General features: G+C 42.1%; 1 pseudogene; it reads left to right on the top strand.

Annotated features, from left to right (window-relative positions):
- The first annotated feature begins 3156 nt into the window (after positions 1–3156).
- LOC114202350 (ras-related protein Rab-28 pseudogene) lies at positions 3157–3835 on the top strand (annotated as a pseudogene).
- Positions 3836–13801: the final 9966 nt, after the last annotated feature.

Raw genomic sequence — 13801 nt, 5'->3', positions numbered from 1 at the left:
AGAGGATTACAGCCTGAGCAATCAATATGAAAGTGTTCCAATAAGACTACTCCTTGAAAAGCCCCTGAAATGAACATAAAGGAAGAGAAGAGGAAGTAAGTACTCACCATGTTTGCACCGAGGCTCAGAGTCCAGGTGAGACTCTGGACTCAAAGCACCATGTTGGGTGCCATATGCTGTAGAAAAGACTTTAGGGTTCAAAGCCAATGGCCACGAAAGAATTCTTGAGATGTCTTTGGTGCAAAAAGAGCTGCACTGGGGTCATGAGGAGTGGCCCATTATAGACTTTCAAGTTGGGATGGGGTTAGGGGGAGCTTAAGTCTCTAAGGAATTTGGAAGCAAGGTTTCCAGGACCTTGAGGGGGCTAGCTATTGTTGGGAAAAGGTCATTTATTACCATCTAATAAAACCTGAGTCATGAGACCCTCCGGATGTATATCCGTGGGCCATAAGCTTGGGAGGTGATTGCCAACATATATCGTGGGGGGTTTAGAGATAAAGAAAATTTCTAAAGGAATTCTTATACATTAAAGTAGACTTACAGGATGGGGGGGAGGGGAGGATGGTCAGGCTAGCATTGCCTTTTGCCCTTAGCAAAGTATTAGCATTGAGTCCGTTGAGTCCCTAGAGGAATGTCCCTCTGCCTGTTTCAAGCACTTATCAGTGGGGTGTAGGTAGTTAGGAAATTTAATAATTTTTCTTCTGCTTTTGTTTCCCACATAAATCACATCGGTGATGATTCTACTTCCAAATAAAATCACATTCAGAGGTACTGGGAGTTTTAAAAAGTACATTCAGGGGCGCCTGTGTGGCTCAGATGGTTGAGCATCTGCCTTCGGCTCAGGTCATGGTCCCAGGGTCCTGGGATCGAGCCCCATGTCAGGCTCCTGACTCAGTGGGGAGCCTGCTTCTCCCTCTCCCTCTGCCTCTCCCCCTGCTCATGTGCTCTCTCTCTCTCTCTCTCTCTCTCTCTCTGTATCTCTGTGTCTCAAATGAACAATAAAATCTTAAAAAAAAAAAAAAGAGGGGGCAGAGCAAGATGGCGGAGGTGTAGGAGACCTAGATTTCATCTGGTCCCAGGAATTCAGATGGATAGGGATCAAACCATTCTGAACACCTACGAACTCAACAGGAAATCAAAGAAAAGAATAGCAACAACTCTCTGAACAGAAAAGCGACCACTTTCTGGAAGTCATATTCCAACCCTTCATTGTATTAACCCTTATTTTTGTACATATATGTTTTTCTTTCTTTAAAATTTTGGGAGGCACTTTCTTCTAACAGACCAAAATACACCCAGAATCTAGTGTGTGGCACTGATCTATGCACCAGCCTGATCATGTTTGATCATATTATGTTTTTTTGTTTTGTTTTGTTTTTGTTTGTTTTTATCTTTTTCTTTTCTTTTTTCTTTCGTTCTTTCTTTCTTTTTCTTTCTTTCCCTTTCTTCTCCCCCGGTTTCAGGTCTTTTCTGATTGGTTTAGTGTGTATTTTCTGGGGACGTTGTTACCCGGTTAACATTTTGTTCTCTCATTCATCTGTTCCCCTCTGGACAAAATGACAAGACAGAAAAAATCACCTCAACGAAAAGAACAAGAGGCAGTACAACTGCCAGGAACCTACTCAATACAGACATTAGTACGATGTCAGATCTAGAGTTCAGAATCATGATTTTAAAGATACTAGCTGGGTTGAAAAGCTTGAAAAAAGCTTGAAAAAAACTTGGAAGTTATTAAAGAAACCCTTTCTGGAGAAATAAAAGAACTAAAACCTAACCAAGTCGAAATCAAAAGGGCTATTAATGAGGTGCAATAAAAAATGGAGGCTCTAACTGCTAGGATAAATGAGGCAGAAGGGAGAATTAGCAATAGAGAAGACCAACTGATGGAAAATAAAGAAGCTGAGGGGCGCCTGGGTGGCTCAGTTGGTTAAGCGACTGCCTTCGGCTCAGGTCATGATCCTGGAGTCCCGGGATCGAGTCCCGCATCGGGCTCCCCGCTCGGTGGGGAGTCTGCTTCTCCCTCTGACCCTCTTCCCTCTCGTGCTTTCTATCTCTCATTCTCTCTCTCTCAAATAAATAAATAAAATCTTTTTAAAAAATTAAAAAAAAGAAGCTGAGTAAAAGAGAGATAAACAACTACTGGATCACGAGGGCAGAATTCGAGAGATAAGCGATACACTAAGACGAAACAACATTAGAATAATTGGGATCCCAGAAGAAGAAGAAAGAGAGAGAGGGGCCGAAGGTATATTGGGGCAAATTATAGCAGAGAACTTCCCTAATTTGGGGAAGGAAACAGGCATCAAAATCCAGGAGGCATAGAGAACCCCTCTCAAAATCAATAAAAATAGGTCAACACCCCGACATCTAATAGTAAAACTCATGAGTCTCAGAGACAAAGAGAAAATCTTGAAAGCAGCTCGGGAGAAGAGATCTGTAACCTATAATGGTAGAAACATTAGACTGGCAACAGACCTATCCACAGAGACCTGGCAGGCCAGAAAGGACTGGCATGATATCTTCAGAGCACTAAATGAGAAAAATATGCAGCCAAGAACACTATATCTAGCTAGGCTGTCATTGAAAATAGAAGGAGAGATAAAAAGCTTCCGGGACAAACAAAAACTAAAGGAATTTGCAAAGACAAAACCAGCGTTACAAGAAATATTGAAAGGGGTCCTCTAAGGAAAGAGAGAGCCTAAAAGCAGCATAGACCAGAAAGGAACACAGACAATATACAGTAACAGTCACTGTTCAGGCAATACAATGGCACTAAATTCATATCTTTCAATAGTTACCCTGAATGTAAATGGGCTAAATACCCCAATCAAAAGACACAGGCTATCAGATTGGATAAAAAAACAAGACCCATCAATATGCTGTTTGCAAGAGACTCATTTTAGACCTAAAGACACCCCCAGATTGAAAGTGAAGGGATGGGGGCGGGGCGGGGCGCAGGGGAGGGGAGGTGGGCAAGATGGCGCCGGCGAGTGATTCACCCCAGATACGTCCAGCCGCTGCTGAGACACCTGGGCGGGGCGTCCTGCCCCCACTGCCGCCCTTCCTCCTCTCCCCCGCCCCCAGAGACCCCCTCCTACCCTTCCTCCCTCTACCTCGGGGTGGGGGTGCGGGAGCGGGCCTGGTTCCCGGGACACCATGTCGGACTCTGAGGAGGAGAGCCAGGACCGGCAACTGAAAATCGTCGTGCTGGGGGACGGCACCTCCAGGAAGACCTTTTTAGCTACATGTTTTGCTCAAGAAACTTTTGGGAAACAGTACAAACAAACTATAGGGCTGGATTTCTTTTTGAGAAGGATGACGTTGCCAGGAAACCTGAATGTTACTCTTCAAGTTTAGGATATAGGAGGACAGACAATAGGAGGCAAGACGTTGGATAAATATATCTGTGGAGCACAGGGAATCCTCTTGGTATATGATATTACAAATTATCAAAGCTTTGAGAATTTAGAAGACTGGTATTCTGTGGTGAAGAAAGTGAGCGAGGAGTCAGAAACTCAGCCATTCGTTGCCTTGGTGGGCAATAAAATTGATTTGGAACACATGCGAACAGTAAAACCTGAAAAACACTTAAGGTTTTGCCAGGAAAATGGTTTTAGTAGCCACTTTGTCTCAGCAAAGACAGGAGACTCTGTCTTCCTGTGTTTCCAGAAAGTTGCTGCTGAAATCCTTGGAATCAAATTAAACAAAGCAGAAATAGAACAGTCACAGCATATTGTCAGGGCAGAAATAGTGAAGTACCCGGAAGAAGATAATCGACATACCAACTCTGCTCAGAGTAGAGTCTGTTCAGTACAGTAGCGCAGAGGGTGGTGAAGGCAGATATTGTAAACTACAACCAGGAACCTCTGTCAAGAACTGTTAACCCTCCTAGGAGCTCTATGTGTGCAGTTCGGTGAGCGAACTTTACCTTTGTACCAGTGGTCCTGGCGGCCCTTCACCCCGTGTGGCCTGGGCCTCTAGGAGCTCTGTTATCAGTGGCCATCTCTATAGTGTTCAGTTAGCCCCTTCCTCCCAGCTCCCTCGGCTCCTCGGCCTGGACGGGATTCAACTTCGGGACGACACACTTGGAATCCATTAGACTGCTTCACTGAAAAAGAATAATGTTGGTTCTCTTTACGTTCTCCTTTTTTCTCCGATGTAAACTTTTTTAGACAGATATGAAAACTATACAGGTCTTGATCAGCAGCCAGGATTTTGGCCCAGCACCGTTTCATTCTCTTATCTGAACTCCTACCTGGCAAAGTGCACTTCTGAGTGCAAACATTTAAACAAGTAATATATTTTCTCTACAGATACTTCAGAAGGCATTCTTTTGCTGTCTATTGTGAGTGAAAATATATAAAGTTCTATTCAACTGAAAATGCTTGAAATAAAGCTGTATCTATTTTTTTCATTTTTTTAAAAAGGGCCTAAATTGTTTATATTGTTGCTGTAGCTCACAAAGTAGTGAGTATTTGCTATTGTATTTTTATTACTGTGTCATGGTCATTATGTATTGTGTAATACTCAGGTTAGATGGCTTTTTGAAGTTTGATAAGTGTTCAGCTGACGTTTCCTCCAAACTGCATAAGAGCACTCCCAGAACGAGTTACGGCTGTTGTTGGATCATTGTGGATCACACTGTACCTGATGTTCAGATGTTCTTCTCCTGCAAATAAACTTATTTCAGTTAAAAAAAAAGAAAGAAAGAAAGTGAGGGGGTGGAAAACTATTTACCATGCTAATGGACACCAAAAGAAAGCTGGGGTGGCAATCCTTATATCAGACAAATTAGATTTTAAACCAAAGACTGTAATAAGAGATGAGGAAGAACACTATATCCTACTTAAAGGGTCTATCCAATAAGAAGATCTAACAATTGTAAATATCTATGCCCCTAACATGGAAGCAGCCAATTATATAAGGCAGTTAATAACAAAAGCAAAGAAACACATTGACTACAATACAATAATAGTGGGGGACTTTAACACCCCCTGACTGAAATGGACAGATCATCTAAGCAAAAGATCCACAAGGAAATAAAGACTTTAAATGACACACTGGACCAGGGGCGCCTGGGTGGCTCAGTTGGTTAAGCAACTGCCTTCGGCTCAGGTCATGATCCCAGGGTCCTGGGATCGAGCCCCACATCGGGCTCCCTGCTCGGCGGGAAGCCTCCTGCTCCCTCTCCCACTCCCTCTGCTTGTGTTCCCTCTCTCGCTGTCTCTCCCTCTCTCTGTCAATTAAATAAATAAATAAAAAATCTTTAAATGACACACTGGACCAAATGGACTTCACAGATCTATTCAGAACATTCCATCCCAAAGCAACAGAATACACATTCTTCTCTAGTGCCCATGGAACATTCACCAGAATAGATCACACCCTAGGTCACAAATCAGGTCTCAACCAGTACCAAAAGATTGGGATTATTCCCTGCATATTTTCAGACCACAATGCTTTGAAACTAGAACTCAATCACAAGAGGAAAGTCGGAAAGAACTCAAATACATGGAGGCTAAAGAGCATCCTACTAAAGAATGAATGAGTCAACCAGGAAATTAAAGAAAAATTAAAAAAATTCATGGAAACCAATGAAAACGAAAACACAACTGTTCAAAATCTTTGGGATACAGCAAAGGCAGTCCTGAGAGGAAAGTATATAGCAATACAAGCCTTTCTCAAGAAACAAGAAAGGTCTCAAATACACAGCCTAACCCTACACCTAAAGGAGCTGGAGAAAGAACAGCAAATAAAGCCTAAACCCAGCAGGAGAAAAGAAATAATAAAGATCAGAGCAGAAATCAATGCACTAGAAACCAAAAGAACAGTAGAACACATCAACGAAACTAGGAACTGGTTCTTTGAAAGAATTAACAAGATTGATAAACCCCTGGTCAGACTTATCAAAAAGAAAAGAGAAAGGACCCAAATCAACAAAATCATGAATGAAAGAGGAGAGATCACAACCAACATCAAAGATATACAAACAATTATAAGAACATATTATGAGCAACTCTATGCCAGACAATTAGATAATCTGGAAGAAATGGATGCATTCCTAGAGATGTATTAACTACCAAAACTGAACCAGGAAGAAATAGAAAACCTGAACAGACCTATAACCACTAAGGAAATTGAAGCAGTCATCAAAAATCTCCCAACAAACAAAAGCCCAGGGCCAGATGGCTTCCCAGGGGGATTCTACCAAACATTTAAAGAAGAATTAATACCTATTCTCCTGAAACTGTTCCAAAAAATAGAAATGGAAGGAAAACTTCCAAACTCGTTTTATGAGGCCACCATTACCTTGATCCCCAAATCAGAAAAAGACCCCATCAAAAAGGAGAATTACAGACCAATATCCTTGATGAACATGGATGCAAAAATTCTCACCAAAACACTAGCCAATAGGATCCAACAGTACATTAAAAAGATTATTCACCATGACCAAGTGGGATTTATCCCTGGGCTGCAAAGTTGGTTCAACATCCGCAAATCAATCAACGTGATACAATACATTAACAAAAGAAAGAACAAGAACCATATGATCCTCTCAATAGATGCAGAAAAAGCATTTGACAAAGTACAGCGTCCTTTCTTGATCAAAACTCTTCAGAGTATAGGGATAGAGGGTACATTCTTCAATATCATAAAAGCCATCTATGAAAAACCCACAGCGAATATCATTCTCAACGGGGAAAAACTGAGAGCTTTCCCCCTAAGGTCAGGGACGCGGCAGGGATGTCCACTATCACCACTGCTATTCAACATAGTATTAGAAGTCCTAGCCACAGCAATCAGACAACAAAAAGAAATCAAAGGCATCCAAATCGGCAAAGAAGAAGTCAAACTCTCACTCTTTGCAGATGATATGATACTTTACGTGGAAAACTCAAAAGACTCCACCCCACAACTGCTAGAACTCATACAGGAATTCAGTAAAGTGGCAGGATATAAAATCAATGCACAGAAATCAATGGCATTCCTATATACCAACAACAAGACAGAAGAAAGAGAAATTAAGGAGTCGATCCCATTTACAACTGCACCCAAAACCATAAGCTACCTAGGAATAAATCTAACCAAAGAGGCAAAGAATCTGTACTCAGAAAACTATAAAATACTCATGACAGAAATTGAGGAAGACACAAAGAAATGGAAAAACATTCCATGCTCATGGATTGAAAGAACAAATATTGTGAAGATGTCAATGCTACCTAGAGCAATCTACACATTCAATGCAATCCCCATCAAAATACCATCCACTTTTTTCAAAGAAATGGAACAAAGAATCCTAAAATTTATATGGAACCAGAAAAGACCCCAAATAGCCAGAGGAATGTTGAAGAAGAAAAGCAAAGCTGGCGGCATCACAATTCCGGACTTCCAGCTCTATTACAAAGCTGTCGTCATCAAGACAGTATGGTACTGGCACAAAAACAGACACACAGATCAATGGAACAGAATCGAGAGCCCAGAAATGGACCCTCAACTCTATGGGCAACTCATCTTCAACAAAGCAGGAAAGAATGTCCAACGGAAAAAAGTCTCTTCAACAAATGGTGTTGGGAGGGTGCCTGGGTGGCTCAGTTGGTTAAGCGACTGCCTTCGGCTCAGGTCATGATCCTGGAGTCCCGGGATCGAGTCCCACATCGGGCTCCCCGCTCAGCGGGGAGTCTGCTTCTCCCTCTGACCCTCTTCCCTCTCGTGCTCTCTATCTCTCATTCTCTCTCGCTCAAATAAATAAATAAAATCTTTAAAAAAAAAAATGGTGTTGGGAAAATTGGACAGCCACATGCAGAAGAATGAAACTGGACCATTTCCTTACACCACACACAAAAATAGACTCAAAATGGTTGAAAGACTTAAATGTGAGACAGAAGTCCATCCAAATCCTAAAGGAGAACACAGGCAGCAACCTCTTCAACCTCAGCCGCAGCAACTTCTTCCTAGAAACATCGCCAAAGGCAAGGGAAGCCAGGGCAAAAATGAACTATTGGGACCTCATCAAGATAAAAAGCTTTTGCACAGCAAAAGAAACAGTCCACAAAACCAAAAGACAACCAACAGAATGGGAGAAGATATTTGCAAATGACATATCAGATAAAGGGCTAGTATCCAAAATCTATAAAGAACTTATCAAACTCAACACCCAAAGAACAAATGATCCAATCAAGAAATGGGCAGACGACATGAACAGACATTTTTCCAAAGAAGACATCCAAATGGCCAACAGACACATGAAAAAGTGCTCAGCATCGCTCGGCATCAGGGAAATCCAAATCAAAACCTCAATGAGATATCACCTCACACCAGTCAGAACAGCTAAAATGAACAAGTCAGGAAACGACAGATGTTGGCAGGGATGCGGAGAAAGGGGAACCCTCCTACACTGTTGATGGGAATGCAAGCTGGTGCAGCCACTCTGGAAAACAGTATGGAGGTTCTTCAAAAAGTTGAAAATAGAGCTACCATACAATCCAGCAATTGCACTAATGGGTATTTACCACAAAGATACAAATGTAGGGATCGAAAGGGGTATGTGCACCCCAATGTTTATAGCAGCAATGTCCACAATAGCCAAACTGTGGAAAGAGCCAAGGTGTCCATCAACAGATGAATGGATAAAGAAGATGTGGTAGATATATATAATGGAATATTATGCAGCCATCAAAAGGAATGAGATCTTGCCATTTGCAACGACGTGGATGGAACTGGAGGATGTTATGCTGAGTGAAATCAATCAATCAGAGGAAGACATGTATCATATGACCTCACTGATATGAGGAGTTCTTAATCTCAGGAAACAAACTGAGGGTTGCTGGAGTGGTGGGGGGTGGGAGGGATGGGGTGGCTGGGTGATAGACATTGGGGAGGGTATGTGCTATGGTGAGCCCCGTGAATTGTGCAAGACTGTTGAATCACAGATCTGTACCTCTGCAACAAATAATGCAATATATGTTAAGAAAAAAAAAAGAAGAAGAAGATAGCAGGAGGGGAAGAATGAAGTGGGGGACATCAGAAGGGGAGATGAACCATGAGAGACGATGGACTCTGAAAAACAAACTGAGGGTTTTAGAGGGGAGGTTGGTGGGGGGGATGGGTTAGCCTGGTGACGGGTATTAAAGAGGGCATGTACTGAATGGAGCACTGGTGTTATACGCAAATAATGAACCATGGAACACTACATCAAAAAAAAAACCTTTAAAAAAAAGTACATTCAGAGGGACTTTAACATATCATCTTGGGGGACACAATTCAACCCATAACTCACAACAAATCTCAAGCAGGATCAAAATGAATATATCCACACCTAGACATACTGCACTGAAACTGTAGGATACTAAAGACAAAGAGAAGATTTTGAGAGAGAGGGAGGGAGAAAACACTGACAATAGGGCGCCTGGGTGGCTCAGTTGGTTAAGCAACTGCCTTCGGCTCAGGTCATGATCCCAGGTCCTGAGCCTGCTCAGCTGGGGAGTCTGCTTCCCCCTCTCCCTCTGCCCCTGCTCGTGTACTCTCTTGCCCGCTCACTTTCTCAATTCAATAAATAAAATCTTTAAAAAAATAAAATAAAATCCTTAAAATGCTGCAGGAAAGCAATTGTCAACCTGGAATAGCAGAATCTCTTAAGAATGGGGCAAAATAAAGGTAAACATTTTCAGAGAAACACTTAAGCTTCCCTGCCTGGAGAACCTCTAAAGGATGTACTTCAGGTACAGAGGAATGTGACCTTAGAATCAAAGTCTAAGATCCAGTGGCTTTTCCCAAAACTCAAGTGTGTGGTCAGAGGGTGAAGATTTCCTACAGCTGAGGATATTCAAAATAACACAACGCCCGGGGCGCCTGGGTGGCTCAGTCGGTTAAGCGTCTGCCTTCGGCTCAGGTCATGATCCCAGGGTCCTGGGATTGAGCCCCGCATCGGCTCTCTGCTCGGTGGGAAGTCTGCTCTCCCTCTCCCACTCCCCCTGTTTGTGTTCCCTCTCTTGCTGTCAAATAAATAAATAAAATCTTTAAAAAAAAATAAATAACACAATGCCCATTGTGAAAGTAATTAGATTCAGAACTATTCTAAAATGTATTTTGAGGGACACCTGGCTGGCTCAGTCAGAAGAGCATGCAGCTCTTGATCTCAGGGTCAAGCCCTGTGTGGCGTGTAGAGATTACCTAAATAAATAAAAACCTTTAAAAAATAAAATAAAATGCATTTTGAGCAGTGGCAACAATATTGACATGTTTATAAAATTATGAATAAGATACTTCCTTTATGGGGCACCTGGGTGGCTCAGTTGGTTAAGCATCCGCCTTCAGCTTAGATCATGATCCCAGGATCCTGGGATCAAGTCCCACATCGGGCTCCCTGCTCAGCGGGGAGCCTGCTTCTCCCTCTCCCTTTGCTTCTCCCCCTGCTTGTGCGCTTTCTCTCTCTGTGTCAAATAAATAAATAAAATCTTAAAAAGAGAGAGAGAGATACTTCTTTTACTATGTAAAATACAAATGCAAAAAGCAGATATTTATAAAATATATTGTCAGGCACCTGGGTGGCTCAGTTGTTGGGCATCTTCCTTCGGCTCAAGTCATGATCCCAGGGTCCTGGGATCAAGCCCCACATCGGGCTCCCTCTCAGCAGGAGGCTTGTTTCTCCCTCTCCCACTCCCCCTGCTTGTGTTCCCTCTCTCGCTGTCTCTCTCTGTCAAATAAATAAATAAAATCTTTTAAAAAACAAATAAAATATATTGTCGATGCAAAACGAACAAACCTTTTAGAATCTCTAAAAGAAAGAAAGAGTTTTATTTGGGCCCAAGAGAGGACAGCTTGTAGAGTTATATTGTTGTTGTTGTTGTTTTACATAAAAAGTTACAAACCATTAGACAAAAAAGACATTTCAGAAAGTTACGGACCTTATCTTAAGCTTTTATTATGTGTAAGGCTGAATGACTTCAGTCTCATGGGAACTTAGGGAGGTCTTATTCCTTATGTTTGAAATGGGTTATTGGTGGTTGTTTTTTTTTAAGATGTATTTATTTATTTATTTTAAAGATTTTTATTTATTTATTTGTCAGAGAGAGAGAGCACAAGCAGGGGGAGCAGCAGAGGGAGAGGGAGAAGCAGGCTCCTCACTGAGCAAGGAGCCCAGTGTGGGACTCGATCCAATGACCCTGGGATCATGACCTGAGCTGAAGGCAGAGAGACGCTTAACGACTGAGCCACCCAGGCGTCCCTGTATTTATTTATTTTAGAGAGAGATGACACAAGTGGGGGTAAGGGTGGGCAGAGAGAGACAGAGAAAGAGAGGGAGCAAAGCAAACTCCCCACTGGGTGCAGAGCCTGATGTAGGACTAGATCCCAAGAACCCCCGAGTTCATGACCTGAGCTGAAATCAAGGGTCAGATGCTCAACTGACTGAGCCACCCAGGCGCCCCCAAAATGGGTTTTTATGGGTTATTTGTCAATAAAGCAGATGTACAATGTGTGCCCAGGACAGAAACAGAGCCCATGCTTTGAAGTTTGGTCAAGTTATTCTGACCTTGGTAAAAGTTAAAGTGTAACTTCCCTGAGACCACAGGCATAGGGCCCACAAACGTTAAAAAGACTGAGTCTGAGCTAAGATATGTATTACTTTTATGGAGAAAGTCATAATACTGTTTTGAAAGCCATTAAAGTTGACCTCAGAAATACACTATGTTTATGACAAGACGCTAATACCTTAAAGATGTCATTTCTCTCCCAAGTTGATCGGTAACTCAAATGTAATCCGTCAAAACTCCAACAGGATTTTTAAAGTAGGCTCCATGCCCAATGTGGGGCTTACACTCAGGACCCTGAGATCAAGAGTCACATGCTCTACTGATTGAGCCAGGTAGGCACCCCCAGCAGGATTTTCTTCGAACTTGACCAGCCAATTCTAAAATTTACAGAAAGAAACAGAGTCCAGAGTAGCCAAGACACTTCTGAAGTGGTAAGACTCATTGACAAAGGTACCAAGATTTTCTATAAAGCAGCATCATTGAAGACTATAGGGAATTAATTTAACACCAGAGAGACGTACCAACACAACAGTGGAGTCTAAACTTGATATATGATCGAGTAGTGGGGAAAGAATGGGCTATTAAATAATGATGCCAGAACAGTCTACCCACAGGCAATTCAAATTGGACCCTTATCTCATGTCATACATAAAAATTAATCCAAGTGGATTAAATACCTACATGTGAAAAACTTTCAGTAGAGGGCGCCTGGGTGGCTCAGTCAGTTGTGTCTGCCTTGGCTCAGGTCATGATCCCAGGGTCCTGGAATCAAGTCTCCCTCTCCTCCCCACTCGTGCTCTCTCTCTCTCTCTCTCTCTCTCTCTCTCTCTTGCTCTCTCAAATAAATAAAATCTTTAAAAAATGCTTTTTTCAGTAGAAACTACAGAATATTTCTATGACCTTGGGGGTAGGGGCAGAGTTCTTAAGTAAGACACAAAATGCCCAGATCATAAAGGAAAAAGATTGCTAGTCACTTATGCTACAATTTAGAATCTGTGCTTCAACAGGAAACCATCAAAATCCTAGAGGAGAACACAGGCAGCCACCTCTTTGAACTCGGCTGTAGTAACTTAAAAAAAAAAAAAAATTTTTTTTTTTAAGTTGGCTCCACACCCAGCATGGAGCCCAACACAGGGCTTGAACTCACAACCCTGAGATCAAGACCTGAGCTGAAATCAAAAGTTGGATGCCTAACAAACTGAGCCATCCAGGTGCCCCAGCAACTTCTTACTAGACACATCCCTGGAGGCAAGGGAAACAAAAGTAAAAATGAACTTTTGGGAGTTCAACGAAATAAAAAGCTTCTGCAGAGCAAACGAAACAATCAACAAAACTAAAAGGCAACCTACAGAATAGGAGAAGATATTTGCAGATGGCATATCTGATAAAGGGTTAGTATCCAAAATATATAAAGAACTTATCAGGGGCGGCTGGGTGGCTCAGTCGTTAAGCGTGTGCCTTCAGGTCATGATCCCAGGGTCCTGGAATGGAGCCCTGCTCAACGGGGAGCCTGCTTCTCCCTCTCCCTCTCCCCCTGCTTGTGTTCCCTCTCTCGCTGTGTCTCTCTCTGTCAAATAAATAAATAAAATCTTAAAAAAAAAGAACTTATCAAACTCAACACCCAAAGAACAAATAATTCAATCAAGAAAAATGGACAGAAGACTTGAACAGACATTTCTCCAAAGAAGACATACAAATGGCCAACAAATACATGAAAAAATGCTCAACATCACTCATCATCAGGGAAATGCAAATCAAAACCACAAAGAGACACCACCTCACACTGGTCAGAATGGCTAAAATTAACAACATGGGAAACAACAGATGTTGACAAGAATGAGGAGTAAGGGGAACCCTCTTGCACTGTTGGTGGGAATGCACACTGGTGCAGCCACTCTGGAAAACAGTATGGAGGCTCCTCAGAAAGTTAAAAATAGAGCTACCCTACGATCTGGCAATTGCACTACTGGGTATTGACCCAAAGGATACAAAAATACACATTCAAAGGGGTACATAGACCCCAATGTTTATAGCAGCATTATCAACAATAGCCAAACTCTGGAAAGAGCCCAAGTGTCCATCGACTATTGAATAGATAAAGAAGATGTGTTGTAGATATAGATATATCCGAATTGGGTGTAGAGATTACTTAACAAATAAAAGCCTAAATAAATAAATAAATAAAAGATTTTATTTTTTAAGTAATCTGTATACCCAACGCAGGGCTCGAACTCACAACCCCAACATCAAGAGTCATGCCCTCCACCGAC

This window comes from Eumetopias jubatus, unplaced genomic scaffold (genome assembly GCF_037043125.1).
Source record: "Eumetopias jubatus isolate StellerSeaLion01/CBP00866 unplaced genomic scaffold, mEumJub1_p1.0 scaffold_16, whole genome shotgun sequence".
Lineage (NCBI taxonomy): Eukaryota > Metazoa > Chordata > Mammalia > Carnivora > Otariidae > Eumetopias > Eumetopias jubatus.
The sequence above is the reverse complement of the archived record's forward strand: the minus strand, read 5'-3'. Positions and strand labels throughout refer to the sequence as shown.